Source organism: Camelus bactrianus, chromosome 3, assembly GCF_048773025.1.
Source record: "Camelus bactrianus isolate YW-2024 breed Bactrian camel chromosome 3, ASM4877302v1, whole genome shotgun sequence".
Lineage (NCBI taxonomy): Eukaryota > Metazoa > Chordata > Mammalia > Artiodactyla > Camelidae > Camelus > Camelus bactrianus.
The window spans coordinates 140,867,059-140,883,925 of record NC_133541.1 but is presented as its reverse complement, the minus strand read 5'-3'; the positions used below and the strand labels follow the sequence as shown (position 1 = coordinate 140,883,925).

Genomic DNA, 16,867 nt, shown 5'->3' with positions numbered 1-16,867 from the left:
ACTGACTATAACTCAATAAAATAAAAATTAAAAAATAAATATATTAACAAAAGAAAAAAGAAAAGGTAGTTTCTACTCACCAGACTGGAGGAGGGGACTGCACCCCATGCAGGGTCACACACCATGGGAAAGCCTGGGGTCAGGATTGGAGGAGCAGGGTGCTGTGGACAGGATCTGTCACAGGGTTTCTGCAGGAGGGGAGGGTGAGGCATGTGAGCAGGCTGAGGACTGGCCATTTGAGTAAGTTCATGGGCTCTAGGGTGGAGGGGCTCCCCCAAGTGTCTGGACTTGACTCTGGGTGAGTTGGGCAGATGGACAGTGGCTCAGTGTGAGTCCAAGTCCAGTGGAGGAGGTAGTACGTTAGATCTAGAAGGACTCCTTCTGGGGTGGGAGGGCCCACAAGGGAGGCAGGAGGCCAAGTCCAGGTGACTGAGAACAGGGTGTGTCCTGCATAGGCCTGCAGGGCAGATGAAAGCATCCAGTCTACACAAGGTGGAAACACGGTCCATACAAGGGCTCAGCTCAGATGTCACCCCCTCAGAGGAGCCTTCCCTGCCTGCACAGTCTACAGGGACAGCCTTCTCCACACACATCTCCCCAGCAGACAACTTCTCCATTTCCTGCATAGCATTCAGGACACGGGCCCCTGCTCCACGCCCAGCCATGGTTCCTCTGCCCTGATGAAAAGCCCTCACAGGAGCCATCAAGCCCTGCAAGACCTGGGCCCCACCTCTCTCTCTCTTCTGCCACCACTGTCTCCACCTGGCCCTCTTCTCCTCCACTCCTGCACTCCTGACTTCCCCCAGCCCTGTGTGCTCTCCAGAGCACGTGTCCCTCCTAACATGCTGTGTTTGCTCACTGTGTCTCATCCACTGCATGCCTCCCACCCAGGTCAGTATCCAGTGCACAGTAGGGCTCAGTAAGTAGAGAATGAATGACTCTTACCATCACTACTGGGAAGACTTTTGTCTGTGGCCTACAGTGATCACACACCCGTCACATAATCGCTGACGTCCTACTGTGTGTTGGGCGGGTTCCAGATACCGGGCATAGCAGGTAGTGAAGCAGGCAGGTCTCCATTCTCATGCAGCAGACAGCCTGGTGGGGGACACAGAGAAAATTAAGTAAAATATGCACAGTGTCCGGAGGTGATATGTTCCATGGAGAAAAATAAGGTCAGGGAGGACATTTGAGCAGATTCCTGGAGGTGTTTAAGAAGCAGGCAGAGAGAGATCCTGGCTGAAAGAGCAGCCAGCGCAAAGGCCCTGAGGCCACAGTGGGATGCGCGTGGAGGGTCTTAGTTATCCGTGTGAGTTCTTAGTCCTGCCGTGAGTATGTATGTTGCTTTTATTTGTAAACCTTGATTTCACCTTTATAGCAAATTAACCTGCATCATCAATCTGCATAATTTAACCAATTCTGTTTCAGGTGTTGTGGGCACAATGGCGGGCTAGTTACTTGGGTTGGTAAAGAATTACCAGCGTCTGAGAAGGGTTTAGGAAAGTTTAATAGGGACACTGCTATAGGCAACATCAGGCCACACAGGCAAGAGGTGCCTAAACGAGGGCCAAGGTTGAGTTTGTGGGGTCTGTTATTGGGGGGGGTGCTGTGCACACAAGGAGGAGGGGGCTGCATGATCAATTCATGCACAGGTACCTGGTTGGTTGTGAGATCTTACAGGGGCTTCTCTGAACAACAGGCTTTACCACTTTAATAAGGGCAGGATGTGAGGCCTCTCTTCCTAGGGCAATGAGTTTTCATAGGGTAAACACACAGCAAGAGAAGATGTTTTATAGCTTGTGGAAATGCAGGTGTGCAAAGGGTCCTGCAGTGGGGAGTGGGAGGTAAGGTGCCACTGGGCTCTAGGCACACAGAGAGCCCAGGGGTGAGGGTGTATGACTCTAAAGAGTGCCAGCTGGCTTCACACCAGGGACTTTATGTGGAAACAGGAGACTCTAGGTTGTCAGCACGTGTCTACTCAGTGAGCTCCCTAAGTCTAGCTCTGTCAGGCACCATGTGAAATGAACATGAAGTTCCCCACCCTGAGGACCCCAATGAATGAACATCTTGACATCCTCAAGCCCCTTACCCTGCACCACCGCCCCACCTCATCTGGGTCTCAGGCTCTGACCCTGACATCAGTGGCACCTTTGTTCCCTATATCCAGCTCCTCTGGACGTCTCTGTGATGAGCTGTTCCATGTCAGCGAGCACCAAACTGAGCTCTGCTTTTACCCCATGAATGCTTCCTCCCTGTGAAGCCCCTTGTGAAGGAGCCACCACTAGCAGGATCCTTCAGCCCTGAGTCTCTGCATTCCCCACCCCTCCGATTTCCCCCAGCACATGATCCCCTCTGGAGGTCCCTATTATCCTCTCCCTCCCACTTCAGTCTTGGGCTGCACACCAAATCCCTCTTCACAATCTCCCACAAGACAGGTCCAGGTCCACTTGGGGACACTGAGGTGACACAGGTGGGTGTTGCTGGGAATGAAGAGCAGGATCCTGGAGCAGAGGAGAGGCAAGGGCTCCCAATCCACCAGAACACAGGCTAAAGTGGGGGCAAGACACCCATAAAGGGTGAGGCAGGCATCACACTGCAGCCCCGCCCTCTGTTCCCCCAGGGTGCCCTGTGTTTCCTGCTTTGGCCTGGGGGACTTCCCCCCTCACTCTCTGTTAGAGGGGTGCCCATTCATTCATTCACACCCTCATTCACCATGTACATGTGTCCTGTTTAGTGCCAGGCCTCAGCTGGATGACAGCTCATCCTTGGGGACACAGCTCAGATCTCACCTCCTCCATGAAGCACTTCTGGATTCCCACCCCTCCTGAAGTTCCTCTGGCCTCAGTTGGGACCACTAGGGCTGAGACCACACTCTGATTACCTCCCAAGTCTGTGATCTCTGTGAAATCCCTGGGCTCAATGTGGAAAGGGACTCAGAAAAATGGGGCCAAAAGGGGCTAAGAAAAATGTTACTAATTCTCTATTACAGAGAAGGGCACTGAGCAGAGAGAGGGCAGTGTCCAACCAAAGCCACAGAGGAGGGTCTCAGTGAGCCCTCCCATTGCCCTGTTACTAGTTCTCTGTTACAAATGAGGACACTGAGCCACAGAGAGGGAGCAGAGCCCTGCTATAGCCTTGGCCCCACAGCCTGTGTCCTTTATGACTAGCTCCATGCTGCCAGCAGGGGTATGGGCCTGGAATGGAGGTTGAAAGCAGCCTGACCCCCAGGACCCCTTCATACACAAAGTCAGTCTCAGGAAACACCCCTCAAGACCTACTCTACACCCCTGGGATTGGGGCCTGATTGCTGTTCCTGGAAGCTGGCTGGGCTTCCCTGTGAATTGGCCCAGGAGATGCTTGGGACAGACACAGGGCCCCTGAGGCTCCCTGTCCCCAGATGAGCAGCTCTGGTCCCCTTCACTGTCCCTGGCAGAGGCCTGATGACATAAGGTGTTGGCCGGGTAGCCAGACGTGGAGATGAGGAAATGGGAGCAACTTGCAGGTACATGCAGAGGTCCCGGTATTCACTCATCATTGATTCAGGCCTTGCAGTGTGGCTGGCCTGGGCCCAGGCCTGGGTGTCCAGTAGTGAATACAGTCAACCCCTTGAGCCTTCTGGGAAAGCAGTGCTCAGAGAAACGGGCCCTCAGTGCCCCCATCCTGCTCCCCATGAACAATCACACTGAGATGAGGCTGCAGCCATGGGTCCCAGTGGAGGGTGAAGGGAGGAAGGAAACCCAAAGTGGGCACTGACCATGAGCCTGGACACTGGAACCAGATGGCCTGGGCTCTGTAATCTGGGTTGGTCACCTCCCCTGTTCTCTCTGTGCCTCAGTTACTTCTTCTGCAGAAATGGGTGATAACGCCTGTCCCTGCCCCACAGATTTTCATGAGGAGTCAGTGATCTTCTCTTATGCGTGTAGGACAGTGCCTGACTATGGGTCAGGATCCTGCTCACCTCACAATAGGCTGTCCCACTTTAAAGATGAGAAAGCCAAGGCTAAGGGGGTTATGAGACCAGCCTGGGCTAGCCCCCTTCTCATGCTCTGCTGTCCAGGTCTCCTGCTTTTACATCATCCCTCTGCCCCCATATCCACCCAGCAAAGTAGGTGCTGAGAATCTGAGCAAATCAGAGTATGAATGGAGGCACACCCTCTCCCCAACTTGGGCTCTTGGGGCGGTGGGCAGGATGGGGATATCGGGCTCCCCCACACTGTCCAGGAGGCCCAGCATGTCCGTCACCTCATTTCCACTCAACACGGAGTAGGTGTGTGTCCAAGGGCCAGAGGGCGATGAAGTAACCCAGGGTGGGTGGATGCTAGGTAGGTGTGGGAGGCACAGAGTGGCCCCTGGAAGACAGTGTCCAGGCAGCCAAGGTGTAGGGAATGAGGGTGCCCAGAAGGGGCAGAGGACAGAGTCCAGCCTGGACACCACCACCTGCTGGACCCTGATCTGGGGTGAGAACAGGGACAAGCCAGGGCCCTGATAGGACTCCTCATCCAGCAAAGAGGTGAGGAAAAGTTAAGGAGACAATGGAGGCTGACCCCACCGTGCTCCCTGTGTGAGGGCGCTGCTTCCAGGATCCTGGAGTTTCCTTAGACCTTTGTGAAGTGGCTGCTGTTTCCAGCCCCATGTGGGCAGAAGGACTGAGGCAGGGAGGACAGAGCGACTCAGGACAGAGCTAGGATTCATCCAATAGTGTGTGCTGGGCCTCTCGCTGAGAGCAGCCTCTGGGCATCATGGACTCAGGAAGTGTCTTGTCCTCCCTCTTAAGGCTCCTGGAATGTTAGGCAGGAAAGGTCCCAGTGCCCATACCTGGGCCTCTCTGGGTGATGCTGACATGTGGGATCATGATGGTCCTGGGAAAGGAGAGAGAATGTAGGCTGGGCGTCAGGTCTGCATCAGACCCTAATGATGCCCCTAATGTTGTGTGACCTGGAAACTCCCTGACCTCTCTGTGCCTGGCTTTCCATCTCTGACTCAGAGGACTGCTGTTCTTGGCACACAGTAGGACCTCAATCAGAGGAAAAAGCCAGCCCTTCCCCAGGAACCTCTCCTCTTACATGCCCAAAGCTAAGCCCATGTGCCACACATCACCAGAGCTGATACTTGACAAACAGGGCAAGTGAAATCCAGCAACCACTCCCTCCTGCCTGAGGCCCTTCCCTCCTCAGTGACAGTGGCTCAGAGCAGGTCTCTGCATCCCAGAAGTCTGAACTGAGCCTTGTGACCTGGAGGAGTCCCTGTTCCACACAACTTTGTTTCCAGGTCCTTCCAACAAGACACAAGAGCACCTGGTCAGTCTCTTAGCTTCAAGGTCCTCCCTTTGCAAATTCCCCCATCACATCCGGGCTAGAAGATGTGAGTTCCAGGGCACATGACCATCCAAATGATGACTTCAGGGAAACATCCCTGCCCACACTGCACTCTTCAGAGCCCACCTTCTAAAAGAAGGGGTAGTGACCCACGGTTGTGCAGTTTTATCACAACACAGCCCTCACCCACCCACCATTGGAAACATGTGAGAAACAGAGATTCCCAAGTGCCTGGACCCCTGTCATCCAGAAAGCAGAGGTTAGGGTAACAGACAGAAGGGGAGAAAGTACTTTCATACTATATATCTGATAAGGGGTTAACACCCAAAACATATAAATAACTCTTACAATTCAACAGCAAAAAAACAAGCAATCTGATTTAAAAAGTGGGCAGAGGAACTGAATAGACATTTTTCCAAAGAAGACACACAGATGTCTAACAGGTACATGAAAAGGTGCTCAACATCACTCACCATCAGGGAAATGCAAATCAAAACCACAATGAGATATCCCCTCCCACCTGTCAGGGTGGATGTCATCAAAATACAAGAGATAACAAGTGATGGTGGTGGTGTGAAGAAAAGGAAACTTCTGCAATGTTGGTGGGAATGTAAATTGGTGCCGTCACTCTGGAAAAGAGTAAGAAGACTCCCCCAAAATTTAAAATTAGAACTTCCATATGATCCAGCAAGTCCACTGCTGGGAATATATCCAAAGGAAATGAAATCACTATGTCAATGAGACAACTGCACCCTCACGTTCACTGTATCTTTATTTACAATAACCAAGATATGTAAACAACCTAAGTGTCCATCAACAGATGAATGGATACAGAAAACGTGACGCATATATATGTATATATAATGGAATCTTATTCAGACATTAAAAAAATGAAATCCTGCCATTTGTGACAACTTGGATGGACCTTCAGGGTATTATGCTAAGTGAAATAAATAAGACAGAGAAAGACAAATACCTATGATCTCATTTATATGTGGAATCTACAAAATAAACCGAAACCCATAGAAACAGAGATCAGGTTGGTGGTTGCCAGAGGTGAGTCAGGGGGTGATTGAAATTCGGGAAGATAATCAAAATGTACAAACTTCCAGTTAGAAGATAAACAAGTCCTGGGGACATAATGTACTGCAAGGTGACTGTAGTTAACAACACTGCGCTGTGCATTTGATAGTTGTTAAGAGAGTACCTCTTAAAATTTCTGATCACAAGGAAAATAGTGTGTGACTATGGGTGATGACAGACGTCAAGTAAACTTAATGCAGTGATCATTTCACAATATGCACATGTAACAAGTCATTATGCTGCACACATAAAGCCAACAAAGTTATGTGACAACTGTATCTCAGGAATACTTATCCCAGGAAGCGGGGGTGCGAGCCTGGATTACCTACTGCAGGAGCTGCCTTTGTCCTCCAACAGCAGAGGGTGGTAGTTGTGACAGGGACTGTAGGTCCCTCAAAGCCTAGAATGTTTACTGTCTGGACCTTCACAGGGAGAGTGTGCAGACCCTGCCCTGGAAGACGGTGGTCATGGCAGCAACAACGGCCTGCCTGTGTGCAGGCTCAGCCCAGACAGCTCCTGTGCTCTGCTGTCACCGCATTTACTTCCCTCCACACCCTCAGAGGGAGAGGCTTCAATGTTCCGATTTTACACATGAGAAAACTGAGGCTCATTTGCTTTGAATTATTGACCAAGTGTTGGGGGAAGCTTTGAACCCCAGTGTTCTGATTTCAAAGCCACATCTCAGTCCTGATTTTTAGAAGGTTGAGGTCCAGGCAGTGGGGACCCTCCACCTTCCTCAATTGTAGTCTTACTTCAGGGCTGCCATCCCCGAGGCGTCTGGGTGAACACATTTAATCCGCTTACTCTGCACCAGCTGAGCCCTTGGCTGCCAGTCTGTTGTCGCTGCCTGACACCAGCTGAGTTTTACAAGTGAACCATCACCCCCTGCCAGCCCACCTGCCCTGCTATGTGGGGCAGACCCCTCCTAGCCTGATCATTCTAAACCCTTAGCTCACACATTTGCACAACTGCATCGAAAGGGCCCTACTCCCTGTGTGGAGGTATCGACAAGGGGAAGGGAGGGGAGTTTTGGGTGGCCCCTTACTCTGAAGGTGACACATGACAGGGACATGTTCATGTACATAATGGCACTCAATTTGAAGCTAAGAACATGGTCACAGCGAGGGGTAAAAGCTGAGAGGCTACAAGGCTGTTGAGAAAGGGGCTTGACTATTGAATTGTAAATGTGTAATTTAATTTAAAAATTAGCCCCCTGGGTGATAAGAATTTGCCCCTAAGGCCAGAATTGGCCACCTGACCCCTGGGAACCCCTCAATTCCAGGATGTAATCATCTGAGCATGGAGGGGGCTTAAATTGGGGTGCTGTCCTCTCAGTCATGGTGCACCTGCCCACGTATGCACCAATGAACTGCAGTTCTCACACATCAAGGCACCTCTCATGCCCTGCCAAGGAGGTCCAGGTCATAAGGAAGGGATGACAGACTGTGAGGTCACACGTGTGCCCCTGCAGGGGTGAATGTTTTATAGGGCAGAGCCACCCCCCACTCTCACCTCCAGGAGGGGTGCTGGAGGGAGCAGGACTCCTGAGCCCCTAGGCTTAGCAAGCATCCTGGCTGAGGGTGGGGAGGCTGTCCACTCTGAAGTCATAGGTCAGATGGTAGATTGGGGTCCCACCCCCACAGCTCACCAGTGAGACCGTCTAGTCTGTTTTCTCTGTAAACTGGAACCCAGTCACCCTTACCCTCAGAAGTGGGGGCAGCCTGTGTAAATTACAACACAAAGCCCTGGGCTGTTTCAGGTGCCCGGGGGTGTCCAGCCCCCCTAGGCCGGGCAGGTGGGAGAGGAGATGTATGAGTTAGCAGGTGTGAGAGCAGAGTTGAGACTTGGCTGATTGCATGCACTCTAATATCCAGGAACTGCGAGCTACCACTAGCAAGTCTGTTCACTGAGGCCATGTGTACTCTCCCTTGTCATTTACAATCCCCTGTTTGAACAGAGGCCTCTGGAGTCTATTAGCCACATTGTTGCCTGTCACCACACTGTTGCAGTTCCAGGGTCTCCATTTAGCCAGCTTGAAGGAATAGTCAAACTTTTTCTTAAAACCAGTGACAGAAAACCAAAGTGGCTTAAAGAAGCAAACAGGGCAGGAGAGAATGACTTACCTAACTGAGACATCCACAGGGAGATAGCTTCAGGCAGGGCTGTACCTGGTGCTCAGTGACATCACCAGAAGTCATCCTTCCCCACCTCTGGGCTCTGCCACTGGTGTCATCTTCACATGGCTCTGCCTTTATGAGAGCAAGATAGTCACCAACTGCCACAGGCTGACATCATCACCCCTCAACTCCCAACTGAAATAGAACTTCTCTGCTCCCAGGATTCCAGTAACTAGGCCTGACCTCCGTGGAGCCTGATTGGGCTGGTGCCCAGCCCTGAGCCAATCACAGTGGCCAGGGAGGATGGAAAATGCTGATTGGCCAGATCAAGGCCATGTGACCATCCTCTCCAGGAAACCTGTGAGCTGTTCACCTGTTTTCAGGTTGGGAGACTGTGATGTCTCCCAGAGGATCCTGCTACTAGTACAACCTGCAGGTGGCACAATGAGCTGAAATGAGCCTGTCTGCTTGGTGACAAGTGACAGGTCACTTAGTGATTCCCTGCTCCAGGGAGGGAGGCATGTCCAAACAGTATTGGTGCTTCAGAGCCAGAATGAAGTAGAAAAGCCTCCCAGTCTCCCAAAAGGTGGGAAAGTGAGCAGTGACACTGGAAAGGCATTCCTCTCTGTGGCCCTTGGCTTTCTCCTTGTTACAGTGGAGAGTGCAGTGTTGCCCCTGACAGCCCACTTCCCTGCTGGGAGGCCTTTGCAACAGGTGGAGAGTGCTTGGAAAAGCCCACTTATTCTGAGGAACTGTTATTGCTCCTGGTGGCATTATTATTTTCATGTCACTTGTGAGGTGGGCCCTGAGGGGTCCCTGATCTGGGGGCACAGACACCCACAGAAACTTGGCCCAGTATTGCTGTTCATTCAACAATGACTTACCGAGCACCTACTGTGTGTCAGATTCCCAGGGTAGAGCAGTGGTGTTGACAGCACAAGCCCCTGCCTCACCTCATCTCTGCATCCCAGGTGGGGTCACCAGAATGGGAGTTCAGGAAGCAGAGGACATGGCCGAAGCCTTGTGGGAACCTGTGGGTTTTTCTCTGTGCTGAGGGCACTAGCAGCACACCGATTGTGGGACTCAGTACCAGCAGGACCTAGCATTGATGGGTAAAGGAGAGAGGCATTTCTACAAGCCCATACTCACTAACCCCAGGCTCTGGAGGGCAGCTCCAGTCTGCTCAAACTCAGGGGGCATCTTCCACCATCCTGATCACCCTCTGGTATTACTCCCCGCTCAGATACACTTTTCCCTGTGGCAGCTAAACTCAGAATATGTGTTTGTTTCTCTCCCATGTGGTTAAGTGGTCTTCAGACACATGATAGTGATGGAGTGGCTAAGCCTCTGGGCAGATTGCTGGGTGACCCGCGGAAATTGCTGCACATGGTGAGCTCCCTTCTGCCAACCAATGGGCCAGGCCCCACCACTGTTCTGTCTGTTCTACCTCACTTAATCTGCACAGACACTCTGTGCAGGACATCCTGTTATCCCCCATCTCTGATGACCTTGGGTGGACAAAGCTTGGGTTTGAGAAAGTTGCCCAGGTCACATTGTTGACAAGTGGGGAGCTGGGGATTTGCACCCTGGTCCCAGGAGTCTGGATCATGGAAAGGCCTGGGTGGGGCAGCTTATTGCCAAGAGAAGTCCTGCCCAAGCCTCTCCCATGAGAGCCCACCCAACAGCACATCTAGCAGAGTCAGCATTTCCTGGACCAGATAGACAGAACCTCAAAACTTCTTTGCAAACAGATTGTTTCCATGTTCTTTTGCAAACACAGAAAGGCCACAGGCCAGGGAAGGTAAGGCCAAGAGTGTTTTCATTGGGGAGAGTGAAGGAAAAGTGTGAAGACACACAGCACTCCCAGCAGCCCTCTCGGCAGTGCCTGCCACTGGGTGAGCAGCTACCATGACTACCTATCATAACACTGTGAGGTTCATGCCTGTACAAGCCTGCCTGTTAGAAGAGCAAAGTGAAGCTCAGAGAGGTGTGGGGACACTCCAAAGACAAACAGATAAGGTGGGATCATCACCACCATGCTGTGCTGGGACAGGCAGTCACCTGTCACACTGCTCATGCATGGCCTGCTGGGAGTAGTGAAGGCCTGATAGGAGCACAGGAACACTGTGGTGAAGGTGATGTTTCTACCTGGGACAGCTGGTAACGGGGGCTGTAGCTGATTCTTCATTGTGCCTGCTTTGAGTGTCAGAATGTTGCAGCCTCATGTAGGGGAAGGGCTGTCTCCTTTCCACACCGGTGCACAAGGAAGAGCATGCACACACTGGCATCAACATAGACCACCGGCAGGATCAGGATCTGGAGCTCAGAGCAGAAACTGCCAACACCAGGAACTGGTGCAAGAGGAGGACCTGAGTGCCCCCTGAAACATTTCTAATTTTAAAAACATACTTAATTAGGGGGAAGTGATAAACAGTTGATCCCTTCAAAATATTCTGTTTTCCAAGGAACAATAGCACCTCAGCATTGTAAGAGGATTAACTCAGTCGTTAATAACCATCACTATAGGTATGAGAAAACAGTGTTAGGAGTTACAGAAGGGTCTCAAGATCATGCCGGTCAGAACTGAGAACCGTCTAAAGCATGTGCTGCATGATAGCCTCTCTAAGCTACCTGAGGCTTGGTCTGCTCCTGACACAGGGCAGATGGTTCTGAGAAAACCACACTCCTCAGGGGACCCCAGGGAGTTGACAGAGTTGAGTTTGGGTTCCTGATCATCTTCTAAGTCTGGAATTTTGAGATTCTTCTGCACCTGTCCTTCCTCCAGAACAGAATCTGATTCAGGCGGGATTCCAAAGACTGAGGCATGTGCCAGGCAAGAGAGCAGGCATGGCTGGATGAGCGCATCGCCAGTGCCATCAACAAAGAGGCCAGGGCACTGAGATTTCCAGTGATTTAGCATCCTGGCTGGGAGGGGTCATGTGTTCTACGGTGAGTTCTGAGCATACTGCACCGCACTCGAGGACCTGCAGGGGGCGCGCGAAGCCAGCGTGTCTTAGGTGGCGGTGCGCATGCACAGTTCGCGTAAGCAGCCAGCGTCTTACCTGGGGGCGGAGCTTGTTTTCCTCAGGACTGAGCGGGCGGCGCCATGGAAGCTCAGGGACAGCGCTGCCTGCGTGTCCGCGGGAGGAGGACGCTCCCTGCCCGCTGTCTGAAGTTACGCCGGTTTCCCACTGCCTGCGCCCGCTTCCTGCCGGGGTGTGTGTGGAACTGACCGAGCTGGGGCCCCGGCCGGCTGGGCAGGAGGGGACGGGTGCGCTGGCGGGCCCGCTTCGACTATTCTCCTCGCCCGCCGGGAGCGGGTGAGTGTCCGCGTCCATCCGGGCCGCTGGAGTGTCCGTGCCCCTGGTCCTCACTGCCCGGGTCCCCGCTCCCTCGTGTGATCAGGGGTGTGTACACTAAGGGTCAGGAGCGGGGATGCGGGTGTGAGTGTCCGCGCCCCTGGTTCTCACCGCCCGGGTCCCCCTTCCCCCGTGTGATTGGAGGTGTGTACACCGCTCGGGTCAGGAGCGGGGACGCAGGTGTAATGGGAAAGGGGCTGAGAAAGTACTGAAAGAGGTAAAGAGAAGTGTGTAAATCACATTATGTTAATTTTTATATTTTAAGTGTGTCAAAGTCAGAGTTTATCGTGCTTTTACTTTCTTGTCTTTAAAGGCATGCAATCATTTATTTTATACTTAAAATATGCTTCTCAGCTTATCTCGTTTTCAAGTCAAAATACTGCCATGGTTGACATTTTCTCATAATATAGTGACAATCTTCAACATGTGTGAATATAAACTCATCGAAAAAATCTTGCACCATTCCATGTTGAGTAGTCTTGTTAAAAATAATATCCGGGCCATTACTAAATTATTACAAAAATATAAATTTTTTGAATCACTTTTAGAAGTTCCACACACAGTGGTATTTTTAAAACACCAACCACTGCATAGTGCTTAAGACCATTTAAGATGAAATATATTCAAACCTAAAACTTTAGAATACTCAAAAGGCAGGATAATGGCTGTTATTTATTGCAAATACATTTTTTCTTCGTAAGTGCAAAATACGAAGGTATTCAGCTAAATTTTGTATATCTTTATTCAAAAGGTGAAATTAGAATGTAATCTCATTTTTTATTTTAAGGCTATATTTCCCATAAAAATTGGTATTTTTATCTGTAGGATCTTAATTGTCCATTCATTTGTTTTTTCTTTTGGTTTATTTTCTTTAACAGAGAGTGCATTTTTGTGTCTTGTTAAGAGTTTTTAATTCTCCTAACTTATTCCAAGAGACTTTCTCACACTGGTAGTAAATAAGGGGAGAGGCCTTATAGTAACTGTGCATCTTTTCATGTAGTCAGGATTTTTTTTTTTTTTTTGGATGACTTTTTTTTTACAACTTCCACTTGGTTCACAATATTCCCATTATGACAACTCAATAAAAAATTGTAATCTATTTACACCAAGATACTTTTGTCAGCACAGTGCTTTTGCTGATATGATTTTACATTAGATTATAATATTTTATTTGATTTACATATATACTAATACATATTTTACATATGTACACACATATATGAATACCTCCTAAATGCCATTAATTTGCATGGGGTGGTAGCTGGTAACATGTGATCTTTCTGACCATTGGTTATTCTTATGTGTGTCTAACGTACTTCTTAGAACAGATACTAGAACATCACACCTCTCATTATACAGTATTTTAAAGGTTATATTTTATTTTACTTATTTTTAAACATTTTTTATTGAGTAATAGTCATTTTACAATGTTATGACAAATTCCAGTGTAGAGCACAACTTTTCAGTTATACATGAACGTACATACATTCATTGTCACTTTTTTTTTTTGCTGTGAGTTACCACAAGATCTTGCATATATTTAAGATTCCACACATGAGTGATCTCATATGGTATTCCTCTTTCTCTTTCTGTTCTGCTCCACCTAGAATAACATTCTCCAGGAGCATCCATGTCTCTGCAAATGGCGTTATGTTGTCAGTTTTTGTGGCTGAATAGTATCCCATCATATAAATATCCCACATCTTTATCCAGCCATCTGTTGATGGACATTTTATGCTGTTTCCATGTCTTAGCTGTTGTAAATAGTGTAGAGAAATCAGCTGAAAACCTTATGGGGGTTCCCTTGTAACTCACTCTTTGTTTTTCTCTCGCTTCCTTTAGGATCATTTCTTTATCCTTGACTCTGGCTATCTTGATTAGGATATGCCTTGGTGTGGGTATGTTTGGGTTCTTCCTGTTTGGGACCCTCTGAGCCCCCTGTGCTTGGATATGATTCCTTCTTTAGGTCTGGGAAGTTTTCAGTCATGAGTCCTTCCCATACCTTTTCAATCCCCTTTGTTCTTTTTCCCCTTCTGGAACTCCTATTATGCATAGATTGGCACACTTTATATTACCCCATACGTCCCGTATATTGTTTTCATTGTTTTTTATTTGTTTTTCTCTCAGCTGTTCTGATTGGGTGCTTCCTGTTGTCCTGTCTTCTAGATCACATATTTGTTCTTCTGTATTTTCTAGTCTGCTTTGCACAGCCTTTAGGTCAGCTCTCATCTCAGACAATGAGTTTACTAATTCTACTTGGTTCTTCTTTATAGTTTCTATTTCATTTTTGACATATTTTATATCCCTAAACACTATTTTTTTTAGTTCCTTCAGTACTTTGATCACTCTTTTTTGAAACCTTGACCTAGTAGGCCATCAATGTCTTTTTCCTTGATCATGCTTTCAGGGGATTTCTCTTGATCTTTTAATTGGGAGTGGTTTCTCTGCTTCTTCACATTGCTCATATCTCTCTGGCACCGTGGCTTAAGGTGTATCAGTTACCTACTTAACCTGGAGATGGTGTGCCCTTAATGATTTGATCGAGAGGTCTTTGTATCTTCACCCTGCTTCGTGAACTCAGCTTGCTGTTTCATAGGCCTTCTGTTGGCGCCCTCATCTGTGCTGCTCTCAGTGGCTGTTGGCTAGCAGATTGTGTCCCCTCCTAACACTAGGTCAGGAGCTGAGCTCTTACCCGGTGGGCAGGCAGGTCACTCCCCCTCCTGATGCCACAGTCAGATGCTGTGATCAGGGGGAGGCAGGTGGGCAGATCTCACCCCATCCCAGCACCGTGGTCAGGTGCTGTGTTCCTGCCAGGAAGGTGGGTGGCTGCCCACCTGCCCTCTCCTCGTGCTGGTCACTCTGCTGCTCTGTGCAGCTGCCTGCTCTGCCTCGGGTAGGCGGTCTGTAGGTGGGCTCGGGGAAGACTGCGGAACAGCCCCACCTATGCTCTGTGCCAAATCTGAGCTCCTTGTTTCTCTTGGCAGCACAAGTTCTCTGAGGTGTTAGGGTAGAAAGATCCTCTCTGCCTCAGGCTATAAACAAGTCTCAGTCCTGCCTAGGAGGTTGTGGAGCCCCCACGTGCAGATTCAGGCCTCAGCCCCGCCCCTGCCCAGGCACTATGCACAGGAGGAGATGGTAGCTGTGGCTGAGCCCTGCCTCTCTTCTTGCGAGATGTGCCAGTAATGGCACAGGTCTGAGGAGACAAAGGCTACAGCACCCCTCCCCCCAGGGCACATGCCTGTTTACAGTTTTGTTTACCTTCTGAGTTAAAATTTACCTGACAATGAAATGTATAAATTAGGCTTTTGAGGTTCATCCTTGTATCAGTAGTTGATTCTTTTTTATTGTTGAGTAGTATTCCATTGTTTGAATATACTATCATTTGTTTTATCCATTCTCCTACTGATAAATACTTGGGCTTTGGGTATCTTTTTTTGCAAGCAAACTTTTTTTTAAAAAAATGCAAATATAGTATACATGCTTAAATGTGAACACATCTTAAGTATACAGCTCAGTGATTTTTCACAAAGTAAACACATCTATGTAACCTTCATCCAGTCAAGAAACAGGACATTGCTGTTCCACTTTGGGTTTCTTCCCAGTTACTACGGCACCCCTTTGATGGACTCACCATTCTAAATTCAGCCACCATGGATTGGTTTTTTTGCTTTTGAAATTTTTGGTCCCGTACTTTCCACTCAACATTATGTAAGATTCATCCACTAGTGTTTTCTGTAAACTAGTATATTTTTTATTGCTTTAAAGTATACAGCTTGTATGCATGTGCCACAACTAATGGTTATGTATTTATTGTTGACAAGTGTTTGGGTCATTTTCTATTTGGGGGTATAACAAATACTGATTATGAGAATTTTCTGGATGTCCTTTGGTGCTCAGATGTAGAAGTTTCTGAAGGGTACACACATGGGTTACCCTTGGTAATAGGGTGTGGGTGTGTGTGTATGTGTATGTGTGTGTGTGTACATATACACACACACACACACACATATATAACTTTCATTCAAAAAGCCTATTTCCAAAGTATTTGTAAGAATTTATATTCCCACTGGCCATGTGTAAGAGTCCCCATTGCTTGTTGCCCTCACCAATGCTTCATATCTCTTAACAACTAACTATTCTAGTGGATGTCTAATGGTGTTCCAAGTGTGGTTTTAGTACGTATTTCCATTATTACTAAAGAGGTCAGCCCCTTTTCATAGCTTATGTGGATTTTTTTGTGTGTGTGTGAAGCACCTGTTCAATTATTTTGCATATTTCAATATTGAGGTTCTGCCTTTTTCTCCACTGGTTTTTGTTCTTTATATGCCCTAGATACAAGTCTTTTGTTGGATATAGGTATAGCAAATATATTTTCCCACCGTATGGCTTAGCTTTTCACTTTCTTAATGGTATCTCTTGATAAAAATAATTCTTAATTTTACTGAAGTCCAACTTAAAACTCTTCTTTTATGTTTCATGCTCTGTCTGGTTTAAGAACTCTTTGCCACTTCAAAGTCATTAAACTATCTCCTACACTATTTTCTAGATGCTTTATTTTGGTGGGGGATTAGGTTATTTATTTTAATGGAGGTACTGGGAGTTGAACCCAAGACCTTATGCATGCTAAGCACACATTCCACCTGAACTTTACCCTCCCCCAGATGCTTTGCTTTATGTTTCAAATATATTAGATTTATAATCTATCTAAAGTTACTGTTCATGTATGGTACAGGGTTTAATTCAATGCTGTTCCATTGGTCTATATGTCTAACTTTAGGTAGTTATCACATAGACTTAATATTGTTTTATAAGTCCTTTAACATTGTTCTTTAATATCATCTTGGCTATTGTTGGCCCTTCACGCTTCTCTATGTATTTAGAATCAGCTTGTCAAGTTCTACAAAAAAACAGTAACAACAATTAACTGTTGGGGATTTTGATGTGCACATATAAATCTTTGAATCAGTTGAAGGGGAACTGACATCTTTAAAAT

At 48.2% G+C, this 16,867-nt stretch overlaps 1 protein-coding gene across 2 annotated transcripts in view; it reads right to left on the bottom strand.

Moving 5' to 3' along the window:
- LOC141577178 (uncharacterized) overlaps positions 1-16,867 on the bottom strand; it is a 34,961-nt gene continuing 18,094 nt past the window's right edge. Inside the window, exons 12-14 of one of the 2 annotated variants that reach the window (XM_074361320.1) lie at positions 8,522-9,614; positions 946-1,098; positions 1-188 (exon numbers count right to left, since the gene is read on the bottom strand). The gene's annotated coding sequence lies outside the window, so the exon portion shown is untranslated. Of the gene's footprint in view, positions 189-945; positions 1,099-8,521; positions 9,615-13,225; positions 16,772-16,867 lie in introns of those variants that run through there. The other variant, XM_074361319.1, reaches the window with a different exon arrangement.